This window comes from Felis catus, chromosome C1 (assembly GCF_018350175.1).
Source record: "Felis catus isolate Fca126 chromosome C1, F.catus_Fca126_mat1.0, whole genome shotgun sequence".
In the NCBI taxonomy this organism is placed as follows: Eukaryota; Metazoa; Chordata; class Mammalia; order Carnivora; family Felidae; genus Felis; species Felis catus.
The window spans coordinates 117490166-117505131 of NC_058375.1; the positions used below are offsets into that span (position 1 = coordinate 117490166).

Genomic DNA, 14966 nt, shown 5'->3' on the forward strand with positions numbered 1-14966 from the left:
GGGAGGCTGGGGGTGACTTCCTTCTCAGGACGAGGTGGCCCAGGGGGCTGGCACAGCCCGGTGATCCGGTAGGGAGGAGACTGTACCCAAGAAAGGCAGGACGCAGTGGGGGCCGGGGTGGGAAGGGGGCACCAAAGGATGAAGGACCAGATGCGTCTGTGCACACAAGACCCTGGGCAAGAGAACGAGCCAGCAGGCTTGTGAAGTGGCTTGGGGCAGCCACGCAGCTGAGAAGTCCTTTTTTCTTCAGCAGGCTTCATGCCCAGTGTGGAGCCCACACGGGGCTCAAACTCACGACCCCGATATCGAGAGGCGGATGCTTAACGGGCTGAGCCCCCCAGGCGCCCCCCCCCCCCCCAGCTGGGAAACTCTTGCACAAGCAGGGCCAAGGGTCTCAGTCTGACCCTGGGCTTGATTCTCTCACTCCCAAGGCACAGCCCAGCTGAGGGGATCGGGCTGTTCCCTGTGTGCAGCCGGGCCGGTTCTAGGATGGGGGAAGCTCAAGGCCAGGCGGGCCGCCTGCCACATCTCCACCCGGTACCCACGCCACCCCCACCTCTTCTGGGAAAAACTTTCAAAGGCCACTCTTGCCCTCCCCACAGCCCCAAAGCAACGGAGTTCCTAGAATCACCGCACGGGCACAGGGAAACACTGACTCTGTTTTTTCTTTGATTCCGTTTTTTTAAGATCCCAGAAGCTTCTGATTCCTCCCTGGGGACACATGCACAGAAACCACGTCTGACCACCCACAGCCCTGCCAGGACATTTGGTCAGCGTTAGTGACGTGCAGGCACCCCAGGGGAGTTCCAAGGCCTTACGTCCCGTGGCACGCTGAGAATCCTTCCGCACGCTCCCACAGATGTCACACGGGGATGGGCGGTGGCCACCAAGGAACAGAGGGCTTGTGTGTCCGAGTTCGAGTTCAGCACCCTCCCCCACCCCCACAGAACAAGGCCACGCGCTCCCACAGGTGGGAGCCAGGTCGGGCCTGGCAATCCACTACCAGAATAATGACCCCTGCTTTCAGCCTCCACCTGACAGACGGTTCTCGCCTTCACTGCCACACCAGAGTGGAGGACGGGGTGCACAGACCGGCCGAGGTGAGGGGAGAGCTCCCCTGGGCCAGCTCTGAGCATGATGGCTCAGGAGGAATGTTCCAGAAACAAGGAGAGAGGACAGAGCCTGCATGTCAAGGATGCGGCTGGGGGAAAGGGGATCCCAGCAGCCTGAAGGCCTAGGGTGACATTCCCCAGGCAGAGGCCACGGGCTCCCCCAATGTCTCCCTCAGAGCTGGAAATGCCCCCAGAGGCCCACTCTGGGGTGATGGCTCAGAAACATAGAAAGGGCTTGAGGTCCCCCGTGCTGGCACCGCAGTTGGCTCTTCCAGGGCCCCCACGAGAACAGCCCAATTGTGGGGCCTCCGCCTCAGTCCTGAGCTCAGCCCCACCAGGGAGGGCATGCCAGCCCCACGCTACGGACCGAGGAACTGCCCCCGTGTCCTCGGCGCTCAGGGCCCAGGGCGTCTGGCCCCACAGGCCCCACCGCCGCCGCTCGGGCTGGATCCTGGCTTCTCCACACAGGGGTGGCCAGCCGGGCCGTGGTGCAGGTGAGCGCCCTGCCCCGTAGTGCGGGGGTGACGTGGGGCCAGCTCACCAGCCTTTCCTCCCCCGGCAGCGGAAGCGGTTTCCACTCTGCCTCACCAGCACATCTAAAAGAGGCAGTGGCTTCCACATCCTTGGGAAACACAGGCGAGCCCGGTCTCCCCGGCTGGAGGACCCAGGCGCCATTCTCCACAGCGTGGTCATGTCTTCGGGTACTTCCGGTCCCGCCCACCCAGGCCGTCAGTTCTGGAAGAACGGGACCCTGCTCAGGGCTGCTGCATTTGAACGGGGGGCCTGACACCCTGCTCTCAGGGAGAAGTGTCTCCTTCCAGGCGACTCGAGCAAAAGTCCAGGGCATCTAGTGGCGTCTAGAACACCGCTCAGCACACACGAGGCCCTCCATGAATGCCATATGCGGAAAGACGGAAGAGAGGCAGGGTGGCAGACAGAGAGGGAAGGAGGAGGGAGGTCTGACAAGCAGAGAAACCCGGCAGGAATCACCTGCATTTTGTTTGTGGGGATGGGATGCCTCAAGTCACAGGATGCCAGTCAATCTAGCAAAAGCGCAAGTTTATTCTGCATGTCCCTCCCCCGCTCAAAGCCCTTCCATGGCTCCCTACTAGGCATGGTCCAAATTCCTCTGCAGGGCATTCAAGGTTCCCTACAGCCATTCAAAACTCCGTTTCCAACCGCAGCTCCCCTCCTCCCCTTTTGTGTGAAGCCTCCCCTCCAGCAGATGCTCTGGTCCCTACCCTGCACGTGCACCCTCACATCCTCGCCCCCAGACCTCTGCTCACATCCCCTTCTCAGGACCCTCCCCCACAGGTCCCGCCTTCGAGAAACCCTCCTGAGTGGCACCTACCCCCGGAACTTTCCGTCACTCCCCTAAGGCTTTCACTTGGCACTTCTCGAAACACTTCCTGTTCCCCCATGGGCAGCTCAAAAGGACAATGAGTGACCAGGTGACTCCAGATGCAGCCCAGAGGAGGAGGCCCTGGGAAGGGATGACCGGAGGAGTGCTCCCTGTTTCTGAAGAGCCAGAGCTCTGACCCCACCCACTGGCGAATGTCTACAGGTTCCCGGATCCCCTAAGGTGTCCCCCTCCTGTCAACTGGCTGAAGAGAGGTGGACATTTTTATTTGGCCTGCCCAGCACCACCCGGGGCCCATTCTCCCATGCACAGTCCTTACGGTCAGGGAGGCTGACCCTCCCCAGACTGCCACGTGTCCATAACAGCACATGGTCTGGTCACGGTGACTGGCGCACAGGGCGCAGGGCGTCCAAGCCAGGACAAGGAGAAGATGCCCCGGACTTTTGCTAGAGTCACCTGGAAGGAGATACTTCTCTGTGAAAGCAGGCTGTCAGGCCCACGTACACCCGCAGCGGCTCCTGGCAGCCAGTGATTAGAAGATGCCTGCATGGCGACCGAGGGGAAAGCCAACCAAGAGCATGCAGACTTTGTCCCAAAGACATCCCTGGAACCTCAAGTTCAGCTGGCTGTGGCTTCCCAGTTATGGAAGCCGAGAACTCCACGTAGCTTTGGAGGGTCTGAGTGGGTTTCTGTCACTTGCAATTGAGTGACTTGGTTTCCATCAGAGAAGAGCCATCCTTTCAGGCCTAGGTCTTCCTAGATCCTCGTAGATCGCAAATGTCCCTCTTGGGGTTCAGTTTAAGCTGGCTGCCCGCCCTCCACCGGCCTGAGGGGGAGCACAGGGTTGGGGAGAGGGGTTCCTGGGACTCTGGAGCCACAGGCTGGGACTCACTGAGGACAGGGTGAAGCCATGGGGTCGAGGGAGGGAAGACAGTGGAGGGAAGGAGGAAACCGGGGACTCTGGGCCAGGACAGCGAAGGTGGGAGGGTGCACCCGATGACTGCCACTCCTGCCACACAGCTGGGTATGCCCCCCCCACCCCCGCCCCAGGAGCTGCAACCTGCCTGACACCCACCCTGTGCAGATGCTGTTCCGAAGGGGGCCTGGGACAGCGCTCACAGGTTGGGGACCCCAAGCGTGAGCTGGGAACACCACTGATTCGCTAAGGCCCACCCACCCTGGGCGCCGCACCCCTGGCGCTGGCTTGGGTGCCCCAGATCTGCTTCTTACCGGACCTGTCGCACGCTCACTGTGCGGCCTTGGCAAAACATTCCCCTCTTTGGGCCTCAGTGGGCCTCATGGCCCCTGAGGCTCCTCCCTCTCAGAAGCACAGAAGAATCTGGCCCTCTCCAGCCGAGGGCATCACCGAGCCCTGAGCCCCGGCCCTTCCCAGCAAAGCATTTGATTTCAAGCAGGACAGGGCCGGGCACCTCCCCGCCGCCCCCCCGGGGCTCATCTACCTGGAGAAGCAGGTGGGCCTGGCGGGGCACCCTGGCTCGCAGGCTGGCCATCTCTCCCAGCCCTGCCTGACCCCGGCAGCGCCTGCCGCTGCAGGGCCCACAATGCCTGCCACAATCAATTATTCAGAGTCCGAGGGAGGACGGGATCTGGTGATAAAGGACTGGAAGTTAGCTGGAGGCTGGTGCTCTTTCTAAAGTGATTTACTCAGCTCCCTCCAAACTCACACCCTTAATGTAATTATTTACTTTGTCATTAAACACCCTCCTTCCACTCCAATTATTTTTAGAGCTTCTGGAGCCTATAGAATTGGCTGGGGAGGCTGCTCATTGGCCAGGGGAGCTGGGTCCTCCCTGAGGGGCAGCATCGCTCACGCAGCCTGGGGACTCCTGGGGACTCACACTGGGGTTGCAGGCCTCACCCAGGCCTGCACCTGGTCATCCCTAACTTCCCCCCCTCTCTTCTTCCCTCCCTCCCTCCCCTCCTCCTTCCTTGCTCCCTCCCTCCCTTCCTTTTTAAAACGGAGATATAATTCACATACCATAAAATTCACCCTTTGGAAGGATACAATTCAGTGGTTTTAACTATATCCACAGGGTTGTGCAACCATCACCACAATCTAATTCCAGAATACATCATCACCCAAAAAGGAACTCCATATCCATTAGCAATCTCTCCCCGTTCCCTCCTCCCTTCTACTTTCCGCCTCTAGAGATCTGCCCTCTCAGACAGTGACATAAACGGAGTCATACAATATGGGTCATCAAGGTTCGTATGTGCTGAAGCACGAGTCAGTATTTCCTTCCTTTTTACGGCTGAATAATATTCCATACGCACGAGAATACACTACGTTTTGTTCATCCGTTAGCTAACGGACTTCTGGGTTATTTCCATTTGGGGGGGCTTTTCTGAATCATGTCACTGTGAACATCAGTATACAGGTTTCGGTGCACTGTTTCCAGTTCTCCGGGGTCTGTCTACCTAAGAACGGATCACTGTCTCTCCAGCCCTCCTCTCCATCCCATCCTAGGCTCACAGCTGGGAAAGCTGGGGCCTGGAAGGTCAGCGCTGCTGCGGGCGGCTGGAAAGTTCCGCACTGCTCTGGCCGCTAATGATACAGCCAGGAGCTGCCCCCGGCCTGCTCAGGCAGGCGATGCCACTATCCCGTCGCCCACAAGCCAGACCCTCATGCCCCACACAGACGGCCAGATGAGCGTCATCACCCCCATTTTGCAGATGAGGCAAGGACAGCCCATGTTCATACGTGGGTATGAACCCACGCCTGCCTGTCTCTAACTGAAGGTCCCCGTTGCTTTCCTTGTCCCCAACACGGCCAGGAGAGATGTGACCGGTGTGTAGACTCAGGGGTCCTACCTGTGTCCAGCCTCAGAACTTGCAGAGGTAGCAAAGTGCATGTTCGTCAGTCTGTACCTCCCTTTCTGACCTTTGTCCCGTGAGTCAGCCCCAGGTACCCCAATACCCTCAGGCTGTCACTGGGCAGAGGCCTGGCACCTGGTAACCCAGGTCACACAGGGGGATCTAGGACAACATGGGCCTCTGCACAAACTTGCAGGCAAGGTGACAGCTGAAGGGTCAATTTCAGACACTCGGCTGGGGCGTGGTCTCCTGCCCTCACCACCATCACACCACGCAGGACCCCCGTCTCTGCCATGCATGAGGCTTCCCCCTGAATGTTCCTTCATTTCCAGAATGGTGGGAATTGAGGAAAGTGTAAAGTCTGTGCCTGATGTCCTCTGCCCAGCACCACCCAAAACCCAAACCCTCCTCTCAAATGTGACTACTCACACTGGGATAGAAACCAGACCCAGAAATGACCCTCCTCAGACCAGGGGCCTTGCTGCCCAGTGTGAGGGTTTCACACTTCCCAGCCCCCACAAATACAAGCTGATAATCCATGAACACTGGGGAGCAGGGCCATCCAGGACAGTCTCAGAGAAAGAGCCAAGGGCAGTTTCTCAAGACAGAGCCCCTCCAGCCTCCTCTTCCCTGCCTGTCCAAGAGGAAAGACCAGCTGAGCCTGCAGTGGGGTCCAAACAAGCCATGTGCACCCAGAGCCGGGCTGGATTGGGCCTCCAGCATCCACACGTGGTTATGCAGCAGCCAGAGGACAGACTGGGGGCTCCTGAACATGATATCCCAGGGCTCCCCAGTCCCAAGACAGCAGCTTATGCTGGGGCTGAGGTGTGCAGGCAGTCTTTGCCCAAGGGGCTGACAGACCCACTCTCAGATCCCAGGACCTTTGCACATGCCGCTCCTTGGGCTAGAAGGCCGATATCCCCCTCGTACATCACGGGCAAGCTGCTACTCCTTGTGAAGATTCTGTTCACATACCTGTGTGTTCATTCACTCTCAAACGTTTATCAGATGCATATGTGCTACTCTCAGAAATAGTTCTAGAATAATCATAATAACAGCAAAAACAATAATACTGAAAGCAACAGTTACTATATACAGAATGCCTACTATATGCCAGGTACTATCCAAGCAACTTATGCTGGTTATCTGTAATCCTGGCCCTCAAAAGGTAAGTGTGCTGTCCACTTCTAAGGTGAAGCCACTGGGGTTCAGATCAGCAAAGGATCCACAACCGGGAAGCAACGGAGCAAGGATTCAAACCTCGTCTGTCCAAGCCTGAGCCTCGGCCCCCAGACCATGCCGGCCACCCGAGCTGGTGGTCCCATGCACCATTCCTTGTGGCTTGCCCTGAATCCCGCCACACTTTGTAACACCACTTTGGTAACCTCTCCCCAACCATCTGATCTGAGAGTGCGGCTGACCCCCGTAGGGCCCCGGGGCAGAGAGGGCACGTGGCTGCAGGCAGCGGACTTAGCAGGGCCCTACTCAGACATTAGAGACTTTCCAGGTCCCCCTCCTGAAATACTCTGATCACTCCATACATCAGGTAAGGGGCCACAGCAGTGTTACAAGTGGGGGTGTCTGGTTTCTCCATAGGGCCACAGCCCCTGGGGAAAGGGACGATGGCCCCTCCTTCTTGGATGCCTTCCCCCCCCCCCCCACCCGTCCCTGCCCGCTCTGGTGTTGGCACAGGCTTCGGAAAGGGCAGCAGTCCATCTCCTTCTCAGTGAGCAGAGGTCACCAACTCACACGCGCCAGCCAGAAACACACAGTGAGGGTCTGAAGTGGAAATGCGTGTGAGCCAGCCTCTACAACCCAGGGGGAGAGGCCAGGCGGTCCGTCAAGAAGGCCTCTAGAACACAGATGCATTGCTTTGCTCTCCTTTGCCCGTTAGTGCGCATTCGGAGGCTCCAACACGGCCACAGGACCTCGGCTCGCAAGGTCGAGTGGCCACATAACCACTAGGAGCCCCAGACGCTGCTGGGCCTCCCTTCTGAGCAGTCCTTCCCTCATCCCACTGTCCGTCCCCACCATGCCTGGCTGCCGGACCCAGGGACCTCTTCCTGGACCCCTGTCTCCAGCCTCCGGCTGCAGGTAGCGCTTTTGAGCAGACACTGACAATCTGATGTGGCAGGGGTCTGCCTTAAACCTCTGGGACTGGATTCCTGAGGCCTGGGGGTGAGGGGACAGTCTAGACACCCCGCCTGTCACTGAAGCAGGAGCCCCTCTCAGGCCACCCCCTGAATACCCCAGCTTACAGCCACATGGGTCAGACGCTGATTCCCAAGCCCCTGCACTCCCAAGGGGCCGCTCAGCTGCCCTGCCACCCACCCTTTCCTCTTTTCGCCTGGTGAGACCTACACATCCTTACAGGCCCAGCTCCGATGCTGCCTCCCCAAGAAGCTTCCTGGGTGGGATGGGTCACATCTGCCCAGTGTCCCCATAGTGCTCTGTTCTCTGTCCCCTGATGCCTTCAGCTGGGTGCTCCTGGAGGGCAGAGGCAGAGTCTCTGCATCACCGCGTCTCTGACGGGTGTTCCGGAACCATCTGCGGGACGCACACACGCGCTCAGGGAACCCAGAGGCACCCGGGCCGCTTCCGGAAGGCCACGGGTCCCCCTTCTCTTTCGGGTATCCCGCTTCCGCCCCAAACACCAGGCCTGACTTCATTATCTTCAAAATGTTCCCGAGATCAGAGGCAGGGAGACCTGGCCACAAACATAAAATAAATTATCCCCCCACACCAATGATAAATGGTTCTATTAGCAAACCAGATTGTTAAACTCCGATATAACAGAACGCAGGAAACTGGGGCCCATCCATTCTCCCTCTGGCGCATACTGAGTTGTAAATAGGTTATTTTGTGTGTAAATAACACATTAAAACACAGCATTAGCTGTGTCTTTTGATAGAGAGGAAATTGTTACAAATAAATAATTCCGGACAGGAATGTAAAATAAGCCAGATTTAATAGTGCATGCCTGGTGCAGCCGTGTTAAACATGACTAAAATGATAAACCCCAGAATATACTAATAGTAAACTATGCACTGACATCAAAGTAATGAGGCTGTATTTTCACCAAGCTTTAGAAATGCTAAAATTAGTTTTGACAGAACCAAACGTCAGAAAAATGTCTCCAACATAAACACCATCAATTCGGGAAGCCGGGGTTTGGGACAGGACCGGGGGGCAGGGCAGGGAGCAGCTGTGTCCCATCCCATCGGTGATTCCCGGTGAATCGATTTCCGGTCCCAGCGGTGTCACTAGACGAGTCTGTGCTTCGTGTCTCTGGACCTTGGCTTCCACGTGTCTAAAAGGAACAGATTTGAACTATATGATCTCTCAAGCTTCTCCCAGTTCTATAATCGGAAAGGACTTTGAAGCTTTCTCCAACTCTGCAATAGTTAAACACGCACAGTGAACCACAAGAGATGAGGCCACGTTTGCCAAGGGCCCAGGGGGGCAAACAGGAGCCAGAGCCACCAGCGCGGCCCTCAGGCACTTTCCTTCTCTGTGAGCAGAGGTCACCAACTCACACGCGCCAGCCAGAAACACACAGGGCAGGTCTGAAGCGGAAATGCGTGTGCGCCCAGCCTCTACAACCCAGGGGGAGAGGCCAGGAGGTCCGTCCAGAAGGCTTCCAGAGCACAGGCCCTGGGCTGGGCCTTGAACACTGACCTGAGATATGGCGGGGGCGGCCATGTTGGGGCTAATCGGGGCATCTGCTCTGATGCTGGACGGCAGCTGTTTTGAGTGACATTTAGAGCGGCCTTTAGAGGACGGGGTCCGGGATATGCCAAAGGAATGGGCATTCAGACTCGTGTCACTAATGTTTACTTTGTCAGTGCCCGGGCCCTCTGAGAGCCGCTCTGCAAACGCTCTCCCATTTCACCTCGTCGGAGCCAGATGTGGTTACCATTATTACCCCCAACTGATGGCCTTGGGAAAAGCTAGCCGGCTTGCTCCAGACACACTACTGGCAGTGGGGAGCAGGAAATAGCTCAGGTCCTTCCTACCACACTCCACTGAGGGCCAGAAGAAGCCTCCAACCCTCCCCTCTGCCCCAGGGGCCCCGGCCCTCCGGCACAGCCCTGGCACACGAGACCTCACTGGCCAGGGCATCGTGAGCCACTCAGAGCTCCCCGGAAAAAGCCCGGGCGGTCGGACTGCGTCCCGCTCCCTGGGTGGACAGAGCTGTCAGCGAGGACCGAGCTCTGCTCTTGGAAAAAGTCTGATGGGAACTGGCTGTTCCATGTGAGTGGGCCATTAAAACAAGCTCAGCCGCAGCACCAACGGCCATCCTGAAAATCACTTAAATAAGAATAATTGCCCATTTAGTCACACCTGAGCGCATCCTCCAGCCCAAGGCGAAAGTGTGTGGCCCCCGCAGAGCAGTTCGGGTAGGCCGGGAAGGCTGGGCCTGCTCGGCAAGTTCCAGAGGGCCTCAGGTAGGGGAGCCGGGGCCAAGGAGCAGGCCAGCCCAACTGACCCTGGTCTCCCAAGGGCCTTGGCGACCTGAGAGGGAGGAGGCCACAACAGCCGACCGGCACACACTTGGCATAACGTCGTCAGACGCCGCTCACTAGGCAACCACTTGTCGGCCGTCTGCCTTGCTGGGCCGGGGGCGCAATGGTGACCAACCAATGCCCTGCCCGTAGGGCATCCTAGCAGGAGGGCAAGAGGCAGAGAGAGGGCAGAGACACCAGGGTCTCGGAGGTACTTATCAAGGACGGGGCTCCAGGTGACTTGGGTACATTTCCTCACCCTGGGCGCCTCAGCCAGAATGCTCACCACCTGATTCCTTTGCAGACTATGGTATTGGCGCGGCATTCCGGGACTGGCGGGGATGTGTCACCGCTGAGCAAAAACGTGCCTGGAAGCAACTTGCAAAGACGCCAACAGGGCCGGTGGACAAGATGAAGGGGTGGCCAGTGCAGTCGGAGGCACGGAGGCCCCCCTGCAGCAAGGAGCGATGTGCTGGGAGCCGCACCATAACATGCAGGGCACAACCCTGCCCGCACTGACCAGTGGCACCCAGTTAGTGCCCCACCTCCAGGGATACACTCCATGCCTTGGGACCAACCGCATCCAAAGGCTTGGGAAGCCTGCTACACATACACATGCCCGGGGCCCCAGCCCCGGCCTGGGAGGGTCCGTTTCAGCAGGTCTGGAGTGTCCCGGGAATCCGCATTTATGACAGGTGTATCGCAGGATTCTGAGGCATGGCCAGTTTGGGCAACCTCTGGTCTGATCCCACCCTCCAGCGTACAGGCGAGAAGGCTGAGTTAGCAAGGCCAGGGACCCACTAAGGTCGTCTACCCAGGACAGCCAGTGGTAGTGAAGCAAAGCAGGACAGAAACTCAGGCCTGATTTCCAGCCCAGGGCTCCCTCCGCCACTCCCAAGCAGGAAGACAACAGAAATCTGGTCTTCCTACAACCTGTCTGGCCTCAACAAGTCAACCAGCAAGAGTCGCCAGTGAAGGGGAGACTTTCTAAGTCAGGCGGAGCCTGCAGGCCTAGAAAAGGAAAACCGGTGACAGTTAACAAGGCAGAGACTGAACCGGGACCTCCACAAAGAGCTAACTTAGCGCCTGGCATTTTATGTTGCTAACGCAAGTAATTCTCACAACACCGTGATGGGGGGTGCCATTATTGTGTCCATTTTGCAGACGAGCAAACTGAGACACGGACCTGCCCAAGGCGAGCAGAGCTGGGCCTTACCCAGGTGGTGTGGCTGCAGAGTCTGAGCTGTTTCTTAAGGCTACGCCGTGCCACCTGTGAGGTACCCCGTGCCAGGCAGGTGTGAGCACGTCGTGTCTCCCACAGTGTTTGTTCAGCAGCTCCGCTGTGTGACTCCCACTTTACACATGGAAAGTCACACTACGCCTCACGCAGCTAGAACACAGAGGGCCCTACAAGTGCACCAGGGTCCCCACAGCTCGCTGGGCCCCACTCCTGGAACACTGCTCCGGGAGGCCTAGGGTGGGGTCCAACTCCCAGGGATGCTGATGCCGCTCGTGGGGGAACCACAGTGGGGGGACCCTGGCCCAGCACACAGTGGGCACTCTGCAACAGTTAGGTGTTAGCCACTGTAGGCGCCTCGCAGAATTTCTAAAGCCCGTCTGGCTGTTTGACCTCAGGGACTTAGCAAAGCTCTCGGACCGAGACCCGGCTCCAAGGTTTACGGCTCCAGACTTTCCGATCGTCCCAGCCCGGGGGCCTGAAGTGGCTGGGTCCCTGGGGCTCAGCTGAGGCACACAGACAGGTCCAGAAATATTTTTGGAAAGAAAATCCACTGCCGAGGAGGAAAATGCGACAGCATTTGGGCAGTTTCGGCGTAAAGCAATGAAAAACATCTGAATCAAATTGCCTTTAAAATTACGCCATTTTAAAAATTAAAGGGGGAAAAAAGCTCTGGGCCAAAATGTGTTTTTTAAAGATTTATGGCCTCCAAAGTGTTAGCACCACAGCTAAAATCGCCGGGAGAGGACCCGCCAGCCTCGGCTTCTGCCGTCTGCTCTCCGGAGCTGCTCCCGCCAGACAGGTGATTCACTGAAACCTTCCCCCCAGTCTGACCACAGTGCTGCTTCCTCTCTGCTACTGCCCTGTTCCGCGGGCTCAGAGAGGTTGCAACTCTGAGTGGAAACGCCCAGCCCCCAGCACGTCCAGCCGCGTGGCACTCCAGGAGGTCAAGCAACAGAGGCCAGTCAAGCCACGTGACTTTTCGGGGCCCTCCGCAAATAAGTCACAGCCTCGAATCTCAAAGTCACAAAGAGCAGGTGCCGTTAGCCTCTTGGACAGATGTGTGACTTTCCGCAGCTGGGGCGGAGGCTGGACGATTACCGCACGGTATCAGTGGGCTGGGCTTTCAGGCCCACGTCACCCACAAAGAGTCTAAAATCACAATCTGAAAGCAAATACCAAAAAAAGGCCTCTCACCACGTGACAGGGAAAGAGCCGGAGCCTCCGATCCCGCCCTCTGTTATAGCAGCTGGTGGCCTTGGGCAAGTCCCTTCCCTGCCTCATCATTTTCTCTTGTATAAAATAGAGCCTTCAAGCGCTCAGGAAACAGACGTGCCTGCCACTCTAGCCTGGTACCCAGCAGCTCCGTGTGCTGGGAGAGGGTCAACAAGAGGCTGTGGTAGAAGACGGCAGGGGCAGGCGGCCCTGATGTGTCGCGTTTGCCCATTTTCCTCCCGCAACTCTTCCCGCTACGGCCAACTTTTAGTTACGAACTGAAGGTCGAGGACGGCAGGATCGGAAGATGTCTACACTCCACTCCCACAGGTTAGCAGCGGCTGGCTCCAGCACACCCCTGCTTTCAGAAGGAGTTACATTCGAATAGAAGGTTCTAAAAGGCTGACGGTCCCTAAGAACCACAGGGATGAGCTTCCCCTATGCATCGCCCATCACCCTGAGTCCCAACATCTGGACGGCCGTTGCTAACGGTACTTCCGGGGAGTCTAAAGTTGTGAGAGACGTAAGACAGAATTTGCATCCTGCTTTTTCTCGCTTTTGGAACGCAGTCACACCTCCCCAGGTTACTGTAAAGTCTCCTGATGAACGTTTTCAGTGGCCACATAATGTTTTATTCAGTAAACGTTCCATAGTTTGATTAATCAATCTCCTATCATCGAACACACAAGCTTACTGTTTCGTGGCTCATTACACGGTGGTCCAGAGGATGGCTGAGTCTTGTCTGAGGATGTCAAGAGCCCTGTGGTGAGCAGCACAGGGACAGCCTACAAACTGGCAGGGCTGCAAGGTGGCCAGCTGGGGAGGGCAGCTTGTAGTCCAGGCCAGCTCCTGACCCTCGATCCCATCCCCTCGTCCCACCACCAATTCCAAGGCCTTCACCCCCACCACTGGAATTGTATGGCTTTGGCTCTAAGAGGGAACACACCTGTAGGTAGAAAGATTTCATTTCCACATTATTTTTCCACCGTGAAAAGCTGGAAACAGCCTAAGTGTTCAAAGGCAGGAGATCGTCACGAGATCATGAAGACTTTGGGTGACATCTGCCAAATGTTATCCAAACGTCCACCTCACGACACAGACTGGGAAAACAAGGCCCAGAGAGGAAAATGACATGGCCCCCAGGGATGTGGCAATTAGGACCCAGGCCAGCCCCCTCTGGGCTGCACCACTGGGCATCCCTCACCCTGTCCTTGGAACACAGCCTCAAAGGCCAGGGCACCCATTCCGTGATACCCCTGGCCTTGCCCCACGCAGGCTCCTGCCTGACTCTTGGAGGGCCCTCCCCCACAAACTGTGCACACAGGGCCACGGGGAGCAGGAGCAGTGAAGAGGCTCCCCAGGGTCAGCTGCACCTGACCAGAGACTCGTTGCAATGACAGGTCACAGCCAGCTCCGCTGGAACCGCATCAGCCAGGAGCTGCTCCGGGCTCAGGGAATGAGGGGATGGGGGCCTGCAGGAGTGGGTAGGGCCAGCATCCTAGGGGGCCGGTGCAGGTGGGGTAGAGTAGGGTTGGATGCCTCCGAGGAACCACTGCACCCCAAGCTATCTGCCTGTTGCCCGTCCCCCCAGCATCGAGATCCCCTCAGGCATCTGCCATTATCGCACATTGGTGACAATGAGGTCTGACGCTAGAGGGGCTTCCCCCCAATTACATCTCAATCACTGTGTAATTACTGCTTAAGTCTGTTCTCTGCTACTATGGCATGGCCGTAAATCTTGCCATGTGGTAGTTCATGACCCACTCACAGCTCAGGAGAAGTAGACCCAGACCGTGGGGAGAACAGAGGCCCCGGGGCAGGCCAGAGATGCACGGAGGCCCAGGCTTGCCAGGGCTCACTGAGGCCTCGGAGACCCATGGATCTGTCCCTTAGGCAGAGGGATAGCTTGAGCAGTCACCACGGGGTAGGGGAAGCCTGACCCCAGGGAAGGAACAGATCACAGGCAGACACAGCCAGGCCCAGGACAAGCCAGCCCTGTGACCAGGCAGCCTGGCCTCCCAGCCAGCCAGACTCCTACCCTCAGCCTCCCCTCCTCTGCTGACACCACCCTGTTGGAGGGCAGGGTGTCCACCTGGGGCTTTGGCTCCTACCTCCACCCCAGCTGGTCACACAAGAAGGGCCTGGACAGCCAGTCTCCAAGAGGGACAGGAGTCGAGGGGCATCACCCAGGTAGGGAGGCCAAAGGCTGGCCTCGGGTCTCCCCCTCCTGACTTGGGCCACACATCCTAATAACGACCTCCAACTTAGAATCATGAACAAAAATAAAACTAAATGTAGTAACCACACCCCGGAGGTCCTCTAGTTCACTCTTGGAACCACCAACTCCTTCCTCCCCGTCTGAGGGTCTCCCCGAGTCCCTGGGCTCCAGCCCCCAGCTACGCCCAGCGCGGGTCACGGACCAGGAGCACCAGCATCACCTGAGTTCTGGAGAGAAATGCAGAAACTCAGCCCTACCCGACTTGCTAAACTGGGCTCTGCACTTCAGCAAGCCGCCCCCCACTCCCACCCCCGCCATGCGTGTGCGCATCAAAGTGTGAGAGGCACTGCCCATGCCTGCACGACCACCCCGCGGAGGCAAATCTGTGCCTGAGCGGCAAGCAATAGGCCATGACTAAATGCACTTGAATAAAAAAGGGAAAGAGAAGAAATCTAAGACTCTCCACTCCTCCGAGACAGAAATA

At 57.6% G+C, this 14966-nt stretch overlaps 1 protein-coding gene across 4 annotated transcripts in view; it reads right to left on the bottom strand.

Moving 5' to 3' along the window:
* Positions 1 to 14966, bottom strand: part of GLI2 (GLI family zinc finger 2) — a 259507-nt gene that overhangs the window by 173269 nt on the left and 71272 nt on the right. The window lies entirely within an intron of this gene.